This window comes from Podarcis erhardii (genome assembly GCF_964252035.2).
Source record: "Podarcis erhardii genome assembly, chromosome: Z".
Lineage (NCBI taxonomy): Eukaryota > Metazoa > Chordata > Lepidosauria > Squamata > Lacertidae > Podarcis > Podarcis erhardii.
Window position 1 is genome coordinate 15,283,566 of NC_138504.1, and position 13,307 is coordinate 15,296,872.

Sequence of the window (13,307 nt, forward strand, 5' to 3'; positions counted from 1 at the left end):
TAGCCTTCTGCAGTCAAATAATATAATACCCACAAATCAGAAGCACTATTTAAGAGCTGGTTAGATTACAAAATGCAGCTGTTCTCGGCAAATTCCATCATTTGAATAATAAAATCACTGTGCAATTAAAAGCGTTGGGCATTTCTGCTTTCCTACTGATAAACATTTAACAAAAGCTTTCCTAACAATTACTACCTTTCTCTGCTTATATATGCAATCACAGCAATGCTATAATGTGGGAGTCAGTCTGAAGGTAGGAAAAGACAGATGGATGCACTTAACACTACGCTAGGAGTTTACTACCAGAATATTTGTGGGTTCTTCTGAAAGTCAATAATTCTAAATGATGCAGCACAAGTTACTGGGACATAGCTTTTCCTTGAGCTACCATTCTCCCTTGCATGGGTATAAACACTACTGCTGGTCAAATCCAAGTATCAAGGAGCAGGTATGGACCAAAAGGTCAACAGATCCACAAAAGCAAAAGCAAAAGCAAAGACAGTTAAGAAAAACTACCTGGCTTCTGGGGTAGCTCGGTGCTAGAGCACCTTCTTTTCATACAGAAGGTCCCAGGTTCGATCCCTGATGTCTCTAGGTAGGGCTGAGAGGGATCTCTGATACCTTGGAGAACCACTGATTGGCAGTGGCAACAGCTCTAACTGGATGACTCAATATAAGAAAGCTTTCTATCCTTCTATGTGCTCATGAGTGAACATCATATGATGATCACCTGCCTCCTTGCAATGTGGGAGAATGTTGTAAAACCAGCTGGAGTTTTGTCAGAAGGCTTTTTCTATGTCACAATGGACAGAAAGCTCCTTTCTGGGACAAACTGTTCATTTAGCAGAGTAGCTTGCTCACCAGACTTCTTTTTCTTGCTGCTTTTGAGGGAGGAATAAAGAAGCATACAGATACAGCCGCCTCATGTCTCACAGTTGCACAGTGCTTCATCCCCCAAGAGAAAGTGGTGGTGGCAATGAAAATTGCACCCAGCCAAGTAACTGCAATCTTCTTGTTGTTGTTGTTGTTGTTTAGTCGTTTAGTTGTGTCTGACTCTTCATGACCCCATGGACCAGAGCACGCCAGGCACCCCTGTCTTTCACTGCCTCCTGCAGTTTGGTCAAGCTCATGTTAGTAGCTTCGAGAACACCGTCCAACCATCTCGTCCTCTGCTGCCCCCTTCTCCTTGTGCCCTCAATCTTACCCAACATCAGGGTCTTTTCCAAGGAGTCTTCTCTTCTCATGAGGTAACCAAAGTATTGGAGCCTCAGCTTCACGATCTGTCCTTCCAGTGAGCACTCAGGGCTGATTTCCTTCAGAATGGATAGGTTTGATCTTCTTGCAGTCCATGGGACTCTCAAGAGTCTCCTCCAGCACTGTAATTCAAAGGCATCCATTCTTCGGTGATCAGCCTTCTTTATGGTCCAGCTCTTGCTTCCATACATCACTACTAAAACAACTGCAGTCTGGGTGCTTTCTATTTGCTGCTTTGCCAGTGCATTCATGCAATGTTTTGAGTCTCTCTTTGAATTAATTAGATTTTATAGAGAATAGGCTGCATAGAGATTAGTCTACATGTCATTTCATTATTTTTATTATGCATTTTGTGTTTTTTATATTGTTATTTTATTATTATTATTATCATCACCATCATCATCATCATTATTATTATTATTTATACCCCACCTATCTGGCTGGGTTTCCCCAGCCACTCTGGGCGGCTTCCAGCAGAATATTAAAATACAATGATTTATCAAATGCTAAAAGCTTCCCTAAACAGGGCTGCCTTCAGATGTCTTCTAAAAGTCTGATAGTTGCTTATTTCTTTGAAATCTGATGGGAGAGAATTCTACAGGGCGAGTGCCACTACCGAGAAGGCCCTCTGCCTGGTTCCCTGTAATTTCACTGCTCACAGTGAGGGAACCACCAGAAGGTCCTTGGCGCTGGACTTCAGTGTCCGGGCAGAAAGATTTTATGTTGTGAGCTGTCCTGAAATCTACAGGTATATGGCAGTATACAAATTTAATACATAAAAATGCATTATTTATGGTCCAACTGAAGATCCCAATACATAACAAATGGTTGCCATTTCAGAACGAAACTGTTCCTTTTCTAAATCTGATCTGCCAGTTTGTCAATATGTATCAGTTCCAGTACCTTTAATTCATGGTTCCAACTTGGACCCACAAAGAAATTCTAGTCTATAGTTAGTCATTGTGGTACCCTCCAGATGCTGCAGACCTAAAATCCCTATCATTCATTACCAATTGCACATGCTGGCCAGGGCTGATGGGATTTGGAGTCCAACAACATCTGGCAAACACTATTCTAGCCCTAGCCTCTTTCTTATATATGTTTGTATCTGCTCACCTTTTGGGAGAAAATTTCAAGAAAATCAGTGGGGAGGTGAAGGAGGGCCCTGTATGTACAGTTCTCCATCTGCACACTGCTACAACCAACAACTTTGGAATATGAGACAAATGACAGCATGATGCCATCTCCCTCCAAATGCCCTCCATACAACCAAGAGATACACTTTCTGAAATATTTCTGTAACTTCAAGGTGAAGCACCAAGAAGGGAGCTCTCAAACTTTATCAGCTCTAACCCATTTATTCTTGTATGTTTCTCGATCCCTCTCCAATAGCACTTCATGCCTCAGGGTTGATGTTTTCATTTCTAGCACTTACCGCACTCTTCATTTTCATTTTCTTGGCAACTTCTTAATATCTCAGAGGGAGAAAAAAGAAGTTTATTCCCCAGTTCTTTGAGACAAACACTATCTACAACATCTGGGTGGAATTTGATAGGACGTTCTTCAATAAAGATATTCATCTTGATTTTGTTTTGTGCAATGACACTTATCACCCAATTACCCCAAAAGGCCTCTATTACACACTTGAGGAATCTTGTACAGCAGTTCCATTCTCCTCTCACAAGTGTCTCTCTGAATTCAGGACTTTGATTCCAGCAAGGCACCAAAAAATGGTAGGAATATTTGATCTCTACAATATGTCTGCTTGCCAATGGAAACCTTAGATTTTTAAATATGCAAATAGGAGGGAGAGGAGTGCTTTACCAGCTGCTTCTGTATCTAAATTATACATCTCTATACGCATTTTCCCTAAAATACACATCTGTATAAGCAGAGGATAGGTTGTTGAAAATGCATCACATAATTCAGAGATGTGCACAATTTGAAGAATAATCATGTTCTGATTTTTGCATTAGTCCAGGAAGTGCAAATTGTTTCAGTTTTCTTTGAAATGCAATCCAATTCTCTAGTTGCAACCTTGGCATTGAAAGAGATTCTACTACTGTTCATATGGTGATGGTGTATTCTTAGAAGAGGGTAATAGGTTTCCAAACACAGCTTATTATCTTTCCTCCCTCAGCTTTGTGACTCTACTTCTGCCTTTGCCCATGGAGCAAGGAGGGATAAAAGACATAGGGCACTAAGACATGATGCACTCACTGCTGGATGGAGAACTCAGACTTTCATCTCAGTTTCTGCCAAAGGCATCAATGCATAAATCCAACTGGTTGATAAGGCAAATTACAGGTTACAGGGTGCAGCAGATACATAAGAGGTATAGATACACTACTAAGTGTAAGCAAATACATTGATCCAACAAACAATATGCCTCTTGCACATTCTAGGACTGGGCATGCAAATGGGCACTCCTATTAGTGGGTTGGGACTGCACTGGCATCTCCATGTTTTTGGAGACAAAGAGAGTGTTACCACTTGCTCAACATTTGCTTTACTTTTAGTCACCTCCACTGAAGGAGACTCCTCACTGACAACACAAGGTATCTGACAAGGGGTGTCTGATGTCAAAGACTCTTCTAGCAACCCATTTGTACCTCCTAGGATCCCGCTCTCCATTCCCGAAGCCGCAGATTCAAACAATTATTGGGGCCCAATCTCACCTCCCTCATCCTGCTATGACTCTCCCAGGATCATCCAGCTCCAAATAAGTGAGTTTCTCCCATTCCTCCTCGGGATCCAACTATTCCCTCCATGACACGTCTACAGGACTCATGGCATCTAATAGAAAAAAGACTCCAGAGTATGCATAGTAGCCTGGAATCATGTTAACATTCATTTAGCACAACTGGCAAGTAACCCATTATTAGAATCAAGTTGTGATATATATGCTGTTGTGTTGGAGTTTAAAAGATGTAACCAAATTTTCTAGAGTGTACAATAGTTTTGCAGGCACCCATTGTAAGAGGCTTAGAACTTCACTGGAACCAGAGCAGAACCTCTTGTCTCTTGCCTGGGTTTCCTCACTGGGAAAGACACAAGTAGCTGGATTGAAGTCTTAATCCCTGGAAGTAAAATATTGACCATTGGGTTTTGGGATTGCTTATTGCCACCTTCTAAGGTCCCAAAGTTAAGTTTACAGGAGCAAGCTGATGTTACCTTGAAGTTTTGAGCAGGAGCACTTCCACATCCATAGCAAGCTTTCAGGAATCACTGACCACTACCTCATGTGATGAAGTGTCTAACTACAGCAAAGAATATTCCAAGTTCTGGCCAACTTTTGCCATCCTTGCTGTGGACCCTTAACAGAAGATCTAGGTGTTTGCAGATATGTGTCAGTGTCTGTGGGGTTGCCTATGACATAGTGGCAATGTTACAGATAGGTAGCCGTGTTGGTCTGCCATGGTCAAAACAAAATAAAAAAATTCCTTCCAGTAGCACCTTAAAGACCAACTGAGTTAGTTCTAGGTATGAGCTTTCGTGTGCATGCACACTTCTTCAGTATCTGAAGAAGTGTGCATGCACACGAAAGCTCATACCTAGAACTAACTCAGTTGGTCTTTAAGGTGCTACTGGAAGGAATTTTTTTATTTTGTTTTGATAGTGGCAATGATCAGCTTTGGTTTCTCCCTGCTCATAGCCTGCTGTCAACCCTTGATTGTGTTATGCACTTTGGTCTCTTAGAAAGGAAAGATGAAACAAACAGCTCATTTACACTGAGCTTTTGACCACACTTTCTAAACACAGGTCCTCACTGTATCCAAGCATTGTTGTTGTTGTTGTTGTTTGGGGTGGGGTGGGGGTGGGGGTTGTCCTGGCACTTTCCCCACTACAGTCGTGCCTAGGTTTTCAAACAGCTTAGTTCTCAAACGTTTTGGCTCCCGAATGCTGCAAACCTGGAAGTGACTGTTCCGGTTTGTGAACTATTTTTGGAACCCGAACATCTGACGGGGCTTCCACAGCTTCCGATTGGCTGCAGGAGCTTCCTGCAGCCAATCAGAAGCCGCGCTTTGGCTTTCCGAATGTTTCCAGAAGTTGAATGGACTTCCAGGGTACGTCTGTACTTTCTACTGAATTGAAACAAATGTCAAATCAGGCTAGGATCAGGATAACATAGGGTACAAAAATCAAACAGGTATAAAAATCAAATGTGATTTCTACAGTTTAACCTGTTGCAGCCCTAAGTATCTGTGAATATAATTTACACATATTTCAAAACTCAGCTTTTTCTTAATGCAGAACATGGATTGTCTGGATGTAGGGATTTCTATTTCTTTTTTCTTTTTCTTTTTTTAAATTAAAAAGTGAAGAGACACAGCCCTGAATTTATTTCCAAGTAAATGCATTTAAGACTGGCACGGCTTATAGGCATAAGTGCACATGCTGTAGAAGGTACTCCTCTTGGGAAATGGCAGTGACTAGGTAAACTTTTCACTCCAGCTGCTAAATGCCTTTTGAACAGCATCCATCTCTGATTAAAGGCTCTAATACAGCCTTGTGAAAGGCTCTATTTCCTTTTGAGACTGAAAAACCCAGATACTCTACCAACGACATTAATGATCAACTGCACTCTGCACTTAAATGTGTATTGTAGCACTTGCACATTAGTGTCAACCACTTTTCTTCCCTTATTTGCAAGGTTATTAGGAAATGTGTTCTGATTCATCTTTTCCTAAGTCACTTTTAGTGTTGGCCTACAGAGGTAGAGAAGCACTTAGTATAAAGTGAAAGGAGGATGAATTATGTAATAAAAAGGTGAGGCTATTAAAACAGATGTTTTTCAAACACTAGATTTTGTTGTGTGTGAGAGTGCAATATGAGCAGGTGAGAATGAACAGACCATTATTTCTATTCAACAACTCAGCAGTCTTAGGCTCCCCAATAAATATATATTTGACAAGTCATGAAGGTTTGCTGTGTATTTCAAGGAACACACGCATCACCCTGTGCTAGGCTGATGTGGGTAATTTGCTACAGACCAGTAATTCTCTAAACAGGTGCAACCTGTAAATGTGCTCAGGAGCTATATTTTCATATAGCTAATTATGTTTATTTGGTTGTTTGCAGATAATATGTGTTGTTATATTGAATAAACATAGCCCCTTCCACCACAGCTAGGGTTTCTTGAGTCTTCTTTGAAGATGCACTGGTAATCTAGTCATATATCAATCCAGAGAGACTTGTGCTCTAAGACAAGGTTGGGGAAGTTGTGATCCTTCAGATGATGCTGGACTACAACTCCCCATCACCAATTTTAGCCATATTAGTTATGACTGGTAAGAGTTGGGATCCTGAAGTCCCACAGTTCCCCCATACCTGCCTAAAGAAATCCTTATTGTGTGTATGAGTTTAAGTGTGCTTCCAGTTTCAATTCAGCAGGTGGAGGAGGTTTCAATAATACCATAGGTTTTATAAATATTTCAATAGGTGTTGAGGGACAACTGCAGACAAAAAGTTGGAAGAGATAGCATGCAATTTCCTGTCCCATGTAGGGATACTAGCAGCTACAACATTTGCCTCTAGTATCCCTTTTTAAAAGGAAGCTTCGCAATACCTACTCATTTAAGTCCATCTCCATTTTAACAAGAATCCTGCCATGAGTGTATGGCAGCCTCAAGATCACCCAGTGGTCTTCATGGCTTAGTGGAGATATGAACATATCTTCCAAGCCCTAGTCTGACACTTGAACCACACTGGCCACTCAGTATGACTTCTGAATTACCAGGTGTGGGTTTTAAGCTGGAGTAGAAATTTCCCTTATTTGTCTGTTTTATATTTCTATTTTATATATATAGAGAGAGTGTGTGTTATATATGCAGTTCTTCAGAGCTTTCCATTATTTTTATTTTCCCCCTTCCTCTCCTCTGATACCAATCTGCATATATGCACTAACAGAACACTGCAAAGTGCAATCTTGTTGTGATGGTTGTCATAAGATTCTTTTTCTGCAGTCATGCATAAGAACATGTTTGAAAGGGTGTCCTGGGGCCACCACAATTCCACAAGTTTAGTAGCTTGCCAGCTACATTCTGGAATCAGTATTTTCAATTATCATTGAATTGGAGAACTAACTTGGTGTCAGAATTTCAGGAAAGAAAATAAAGAAAAGAACTGCTCCACTAGCTTTATCTGTAGTTAAAATCTTTTCATTCCTAGTTACAACTAGCCAACACTTTGAAAAGAAATCCTAGAAACAAATACTAATCTTCAGTTACCAAATACAGATTTTAGTAAAACAGTGACTACTCACCTCTTCTCAGGTGGGTGGCAGGTGCAGACGTTGCCTCTGTCCACCATCCACAGCAGTTAGGGCCATGTGTCTTTGCCAGCCATTAGGGGAATTCTGGGATTCCCTGCCAAAATGCCAGCTTCAAATGGGCCAATAAGAGGCAATGCATAAAAGCTCAGCTGGCCAAAGAGCAAACCTTCCCACCCTTTATTAGCATTTTGTGATTTTTAGGACTATTCTGTATTATACATTCTAATCATAATTTTTCTTTGAGGTGCCTCTTTTAACCTCTATTCCTGAGGTTTTATTCCATTTATCCAGTTTTTATTATTTGTGCATTCTGACCTTGCTAGGGTTGCTAATGGTTGCCATATGTGGAGCCAGGTAGGAATTTGCCTGTAGACAAATTGGCTGGTCTAGAGGTTTTGCCTTTCCCATAGCAAATCATCACAACTTTGGGTGGTTAAGGCATTGGGTGGATGCCTAGACTTTAAGCTTTTGGGTGAAGTGGTACATTACCGTGAACTGAACCAGTGTCATAACAAGGGTACCCCATTAGAGGGGTATCAGTGGAACTCTCTGCCCTGAAGCCAGGTATGGGGCAGACGAGCCATAGCACTTTCAGTGGAGGCCTTAGGACAGGGGTCAGCAAACTTTTTTGGGGGGGCAGTTCACCATCTCCCAGACCTTGTGGCAAGCTGGACCACGCATGCGTACCCAGAGGAGGGGGCTTCTCTCTCCCCCCTCTATACCCCTCCCCCTCCCCTCCCCCTGCCTACCTATGGTGCTGCCGGTGCAAGGGATGGCTGACTCCAGAGAGGTGCTGCCCAAAATGGCGCTCAGCCAGCTCAACCCTTCCTCCTCTCTGCAGGGCAGGGAGAAGGGTGGGGAGAAGCCAGGAGGAGGGAGGGAGAAGACACTGTGTGAGAGAGGGAGAGGGGGAAAAATGGCACCCCCCCAAAAAATGGCAGCACAGGGGGGGGGAATTAATGAAAAAAAAATTAACGAAAGAATTGAAACGATTCACAGACCATCCATGGGCCAGATACTGAGGGCAATTGGGCCGGATCTGGCCCGTGGACCGTAATTTGCTGATCCCTGCCTTAGGGCAACCACCTCAATAGATCAACATCTTGGGGTAGACCATATGCCCTGGCACAACCCTGAAGTGGTTTCAGCCCTCTGGCAGAAGGGTGAAATGGATATACACCCAATGCTTGAGCCAAAATTCCTCCTACACCTGTAATCAATAAAGTAGTGGCCATTTTTAATCCAGATCATTGTCTGTTTGGAGTTTGTTCTATCGCACCTCCCAGTACTCACTGTGTAGGAAAGGGTGGCACTGAGACTGATACCACAATGGTTTACTGTACTTTAAGAGGTCATTATTAAAATGGCATGTTCTTGAGCATGCACCATAAAGACAACTGGGCATCAAAAGACAGGAAGGTTAGCAGTGCTATATCCAACAAAAGGGCAAATATTCTTAAATCGCAAAAGAGTAATGCAGATAACACTTTACAAACTAAGGTAGTCTCCAGGTGATTGAATGGCTCATGAAAGTGTTCAAATCCCAATAGCTTTCTCTATTAAGGGGTTTCTTTTGGGGGATGGTGGCATCGGAAACTTTTAAAATCCTGTTAGAAATGCTAATACCACAAATCCCTCCTGCCCCCAAATTCCCTTGGGGACCACTTTCAATATCTGGCTTATCCTAGGCATCCTTCTCTCTCTTCTTAATGAGCTACAGACTTCTCAGCATCTTGAAATTCATAAAAGGATTTAGAATTTGCCTGATGAGATAGATCCCAATGTGAATATGCAGTTCTTTAAAACATTCAATGAGTAGTGGGAGGAAAAGTAGCTTCACCCAAGTTCAGCTTCAAAAACACCCCCCCACCACCACCACCTTTCATTTAAACTGGGCATTGCTGATGACAGACAATCTATCCTAAGGAGTTCAAATTTTTAATACAGGACAAGCCTTTATATAACCCTTTTTAGCCCAAAGACTGCATTTCCTTCCGGGCAACCTTCCAGGGGCCACATGCTAGTGGTGAGTGGGGCCAGAGGCAAGGGCAGATGGAGCAATGAATGCAAATGTTATCTTTAGTGTAGCAGACTAATTTATGCACATATCTACGCACACCTTTCTATCCTCCATCCAGGCAAGCAAAACGCCTTATCAGAGTTCATGTAAGCCAGGCAAAAACACCCAAGGGAGGTGCAAAGCTAAGGGTATAATACCCTCAGGAGGGGGTGTGGGTGCCACATTCAACCACTTCAGAGGAGCCTATGAGGATCCCTGATTGGGTGGGGGATTCTCATGTGCATAAAGTTGCACCCACGTACAGGGCTCCTTTCTTACTAACACCCAGTATAGTGACCATTGGGGAGTGTGAACAATTTGGCACTGAGGGCATGGTAAGAAGGCATGATGCCACTCTGCCTCCCACACTCATTCACTGTGTGTGAGAGATGTTGACAAGAAGACCCCCTTTGTCCATTTTCCTTGAGCCCCACCTTGCATCTGTTGACATACTTTATTGATGATCCCTAAGATCCATCTTAGTTATCTTGATAGACAAATATTGCATACTTGCCCAGCACTCCCAAGGAACCAAAGCACGCTTCGCCTTAAGAACAGGTAAGAATGCTACTTGTCAGTGGTTTGCCTCTGGACATCAAGTCCTGGGAGATCTATCTGTTGTTCAGACATTCAAGACTTAAGAAGGCTTTCTTATTAAACTCACATCTAAGCAGGTAAGCCTAATACACAGTGAAATCTTTAACATAAATGTCAGCAATGTATAGATAATGTAAGAAATTCTAAACTGTAGAGATGGTGTGGAATTTTGGTACAAAGTTTCAAACGCCAGCAGTTTCCTGAATCCAGTCTAGATTCACCTCGGCTGTCTTGTGGGCTATTAAACATTATTTGGGTTTATGTGGAGTTCAGCAAAGATTTTCAAATGCATCATACAGTAATATTACAGAGCTGTCAACAGATTAAAAACGATAGATTAAGTATCTGCCTTTTAACCGATTAAAGGAAAACCAAGCCTTAATGTGTTCATTGCCTTTTAACGCAAAATAGTCTTACAAAACAAGCAATTGTAACTTGTACTTCCAAGCCCACTTAAAATTGATAATCACCAATGGTCTATTTGATTAATCTTTTTAATTGATGGATTACAGTAGTTGCTGCAGCAGCAATGTACAACTTTTTTATAAGTGAAGTTTGAATATTCCTATCCCTGAATTCTGTGCTAATCCTTCAACAATGATATAATAATAATAACAATTTATTACTTGTAGCCCACCTCATTGACTGGGTTGCCCCAGCCACTCTGGGCAGCTTCCAACAAAATATGAAAAACACAATACATCAGGCATTAAATGCTTCCTGTCTTCAGATGTCTATGGAAGGTTGGATATTTATTTATTTATTTATTTATTTATTTGACATCATATGACATCCACAGAGCAGGTGCCACTACCAAGAAGTCTGGTTCCCTATAACTTCACTTCTTGAATGTGGGAACCATCAGAAAGCCCTTGGAGCTGGACCTCTACCAATTGGACCTCCACCAATTGAGAAGGATACATGTATCCTTCAGGTACACAGGGCTGAAGCCATTTAGGGCTTTAGAGGTCAATTCCCCATCCCAGAAGCAGAATCTGCTAAGAATGCTTTGAATACAAGTAACTGGATTTTGTTAGAGCAGACACCATAGCCACAGAACCATGCAGTGAACCTTCTGATGACCCTGTAGCACTTGAGACTGTAGGTGGGGGGTCCTTAAACGCTCACTGAATATCAAAAGGTTTGAGTGCTGGGGAGAACAAATAGAACCCAGGGCAAGGCTGGGTAGAAATTTGTTACAAAGCAGTTCCTGACACAATAAAATCAAACCACATTTTAAAATCCAAAACACAAATAAATCATCCAAAATAATCAGCAGAAACAACTAGAGTGCAGGCAATCCTGAAACCCAGAGCAAGCTTAACCCAATGCTTCCAAAACTCTGGGAAGACACAGATGTGTTTTAATTACATGACAGAAGCCCATCAATATTGTGACCATCTGTGTCTCCAGGAAGAAGGAATTCCATATTCAGAGGTTTCTGAGTTAGTTTGTGTCTTATGTGTCTGGGAGGAGAGCTGGGAAGCCCCAGCTGCAGTATAGTTTAGGAAGTGGGGCAGGCCAGGTAAGGGGCACATGCCACAAGCAGTTAGTGACTTCGTTGTGTGCCAGCCCCTCCTCCTACCTGGGGAATTGTGGTTGTCCTATCCGTCAGCCCTTGGGTCTGCGGCTGCTGTTGCTGAATGCCAGGTTGGCTCTGAATAAGACCTCCATCGTACATGACCTGATTCTGGATGAGGGGGCTGATCTGGTCTGTATCACTGAGACCTGGGTGGGTGAGCAGGGTGGAGTTGGAGCTGTGCCCACCTGGGTATTTGGTGCAGCATCAGGGTAGACTTGAGAGTTGGGGGTGGGGAGTTGCCCACCTCTCTCTCCTGGCTCTCTGTCCAGCTGGAGGGTGGGGAACAAATATATGTTCCTGGCATTGGGCAATTGGAACAGATTAGGGATTTTGCTGCTTTACTGCCCACCTCCTTGCCCAGCAGTCTCCCTGCATAAGCTGACAGAGCTGGTCTCAGAGGCAGTGTTGAGCACTCCCAGTGCTACTTCTGGGAGACTTCAACATATGATTTTCTAGATCCATTTCAATCAGGGTTTAGCCCTGATTTTGGCACAGAAAATGTTTTTGTTGCCCTGTATGATGACCTCTGCTGGGAGGGACACAGGGAAAAGGTGTCCCTGTAAAATCTCCTCAACCTCTCAGTGGCTTTTAATAGGATCCCTTCTGAACTGATACGATGAACATCATACGAACTGATACGATGCCTGCAATCATCATCTGAGGCCTTTCTTTGTGTGCCACTTCTGTGAGAGCTCCAGAGGGCAGCAACATCAGAACGGGCCTGTTCTGTGGTGGCTCCAAGATTGTGGAATGCTCTCCCCAAGGAGGCTCACCTGCTGCCTTCTTTATATACCTTTAGGCAGCAGGCAAAAATATTCTTCTTCTCCCAAGACGTTCACTTATTATACAAGCCATTGCCTTTTAAACTGGGAGGAGGGCTATTGTTTTTGTTTCTTACTCTGTTATGTATTTTTTTGTGTTTCTATATTGTATCCTCGAGTGAAGGGCAGGATAGAAATTTATTAAGTAATAATAGTAACTAATAATGCTGAATGGTCAAGCCTCTCTTTTTGCTTCATAGCGCAACCTCTGTGAAGTGTGTGGAATTAGATTTGCCACTTGGCCAGAAGCTCGCATTTCTGTTCTTTTTCCTTTAACATCCTCTTAACCTGTAGAAAATGAGGTGATCCAACTGCTTTTAAAGTTATCCAAGCAATGGTCATCTCCACTACTTGTAGCATTGAATTCTGTTAGGATAATTATGTGCTGCAGGAATTGCTTTCCTTTGTCCGTTTTGATTCTACTGCCGATCAATTTCTTTGGATGACACTGAATTCAAGTGTTCAGAAAAGGAGAAAACACTTCTGAATCCACTTTCTCCATCATGCATAATGTGATATACCTCTGGAAAATTTTGCCTCCCCTAGAGCTTCTGAAACACATTTTTAAGTGTTGAATGGAAGGAAAAAAACATCTGCACCAAAGTGTGTGTGATTCCTCAACATACTCCAGAAAATTAAAAATTGGTCACTGTTTCATAATTCAAATAATCAAAATTCAGTTATAATGACAATATCCCTTTGCACAGAAAGACAGAGGAA

The 13,307-nt window shown here is 42.2% G+C and overlaps 1 long non-coding RNA gene across 1 annotated transcript in view; it reads right to left on the reverse strand.

Annotated features, from left to right (window-relative positions):
* The window catches only part of LOC309334111, a 103,342-nt gene extending 102,702 nt beyond the window's left edge, over window positions 1-640 (reverse strand). Inside the window, exon 1 of the long non-coding RNA XR_014152886.1 lies at window positions 517-640. This is a non-coding gene — a long non-coding RNA (uncharacterized lncRNA). The remainder of the gene's footprint in view (window positions 1-516) is intronic.
* Between the last annotated feature and the right edge of the window lie 12,667 nt (window positions 641-13,307).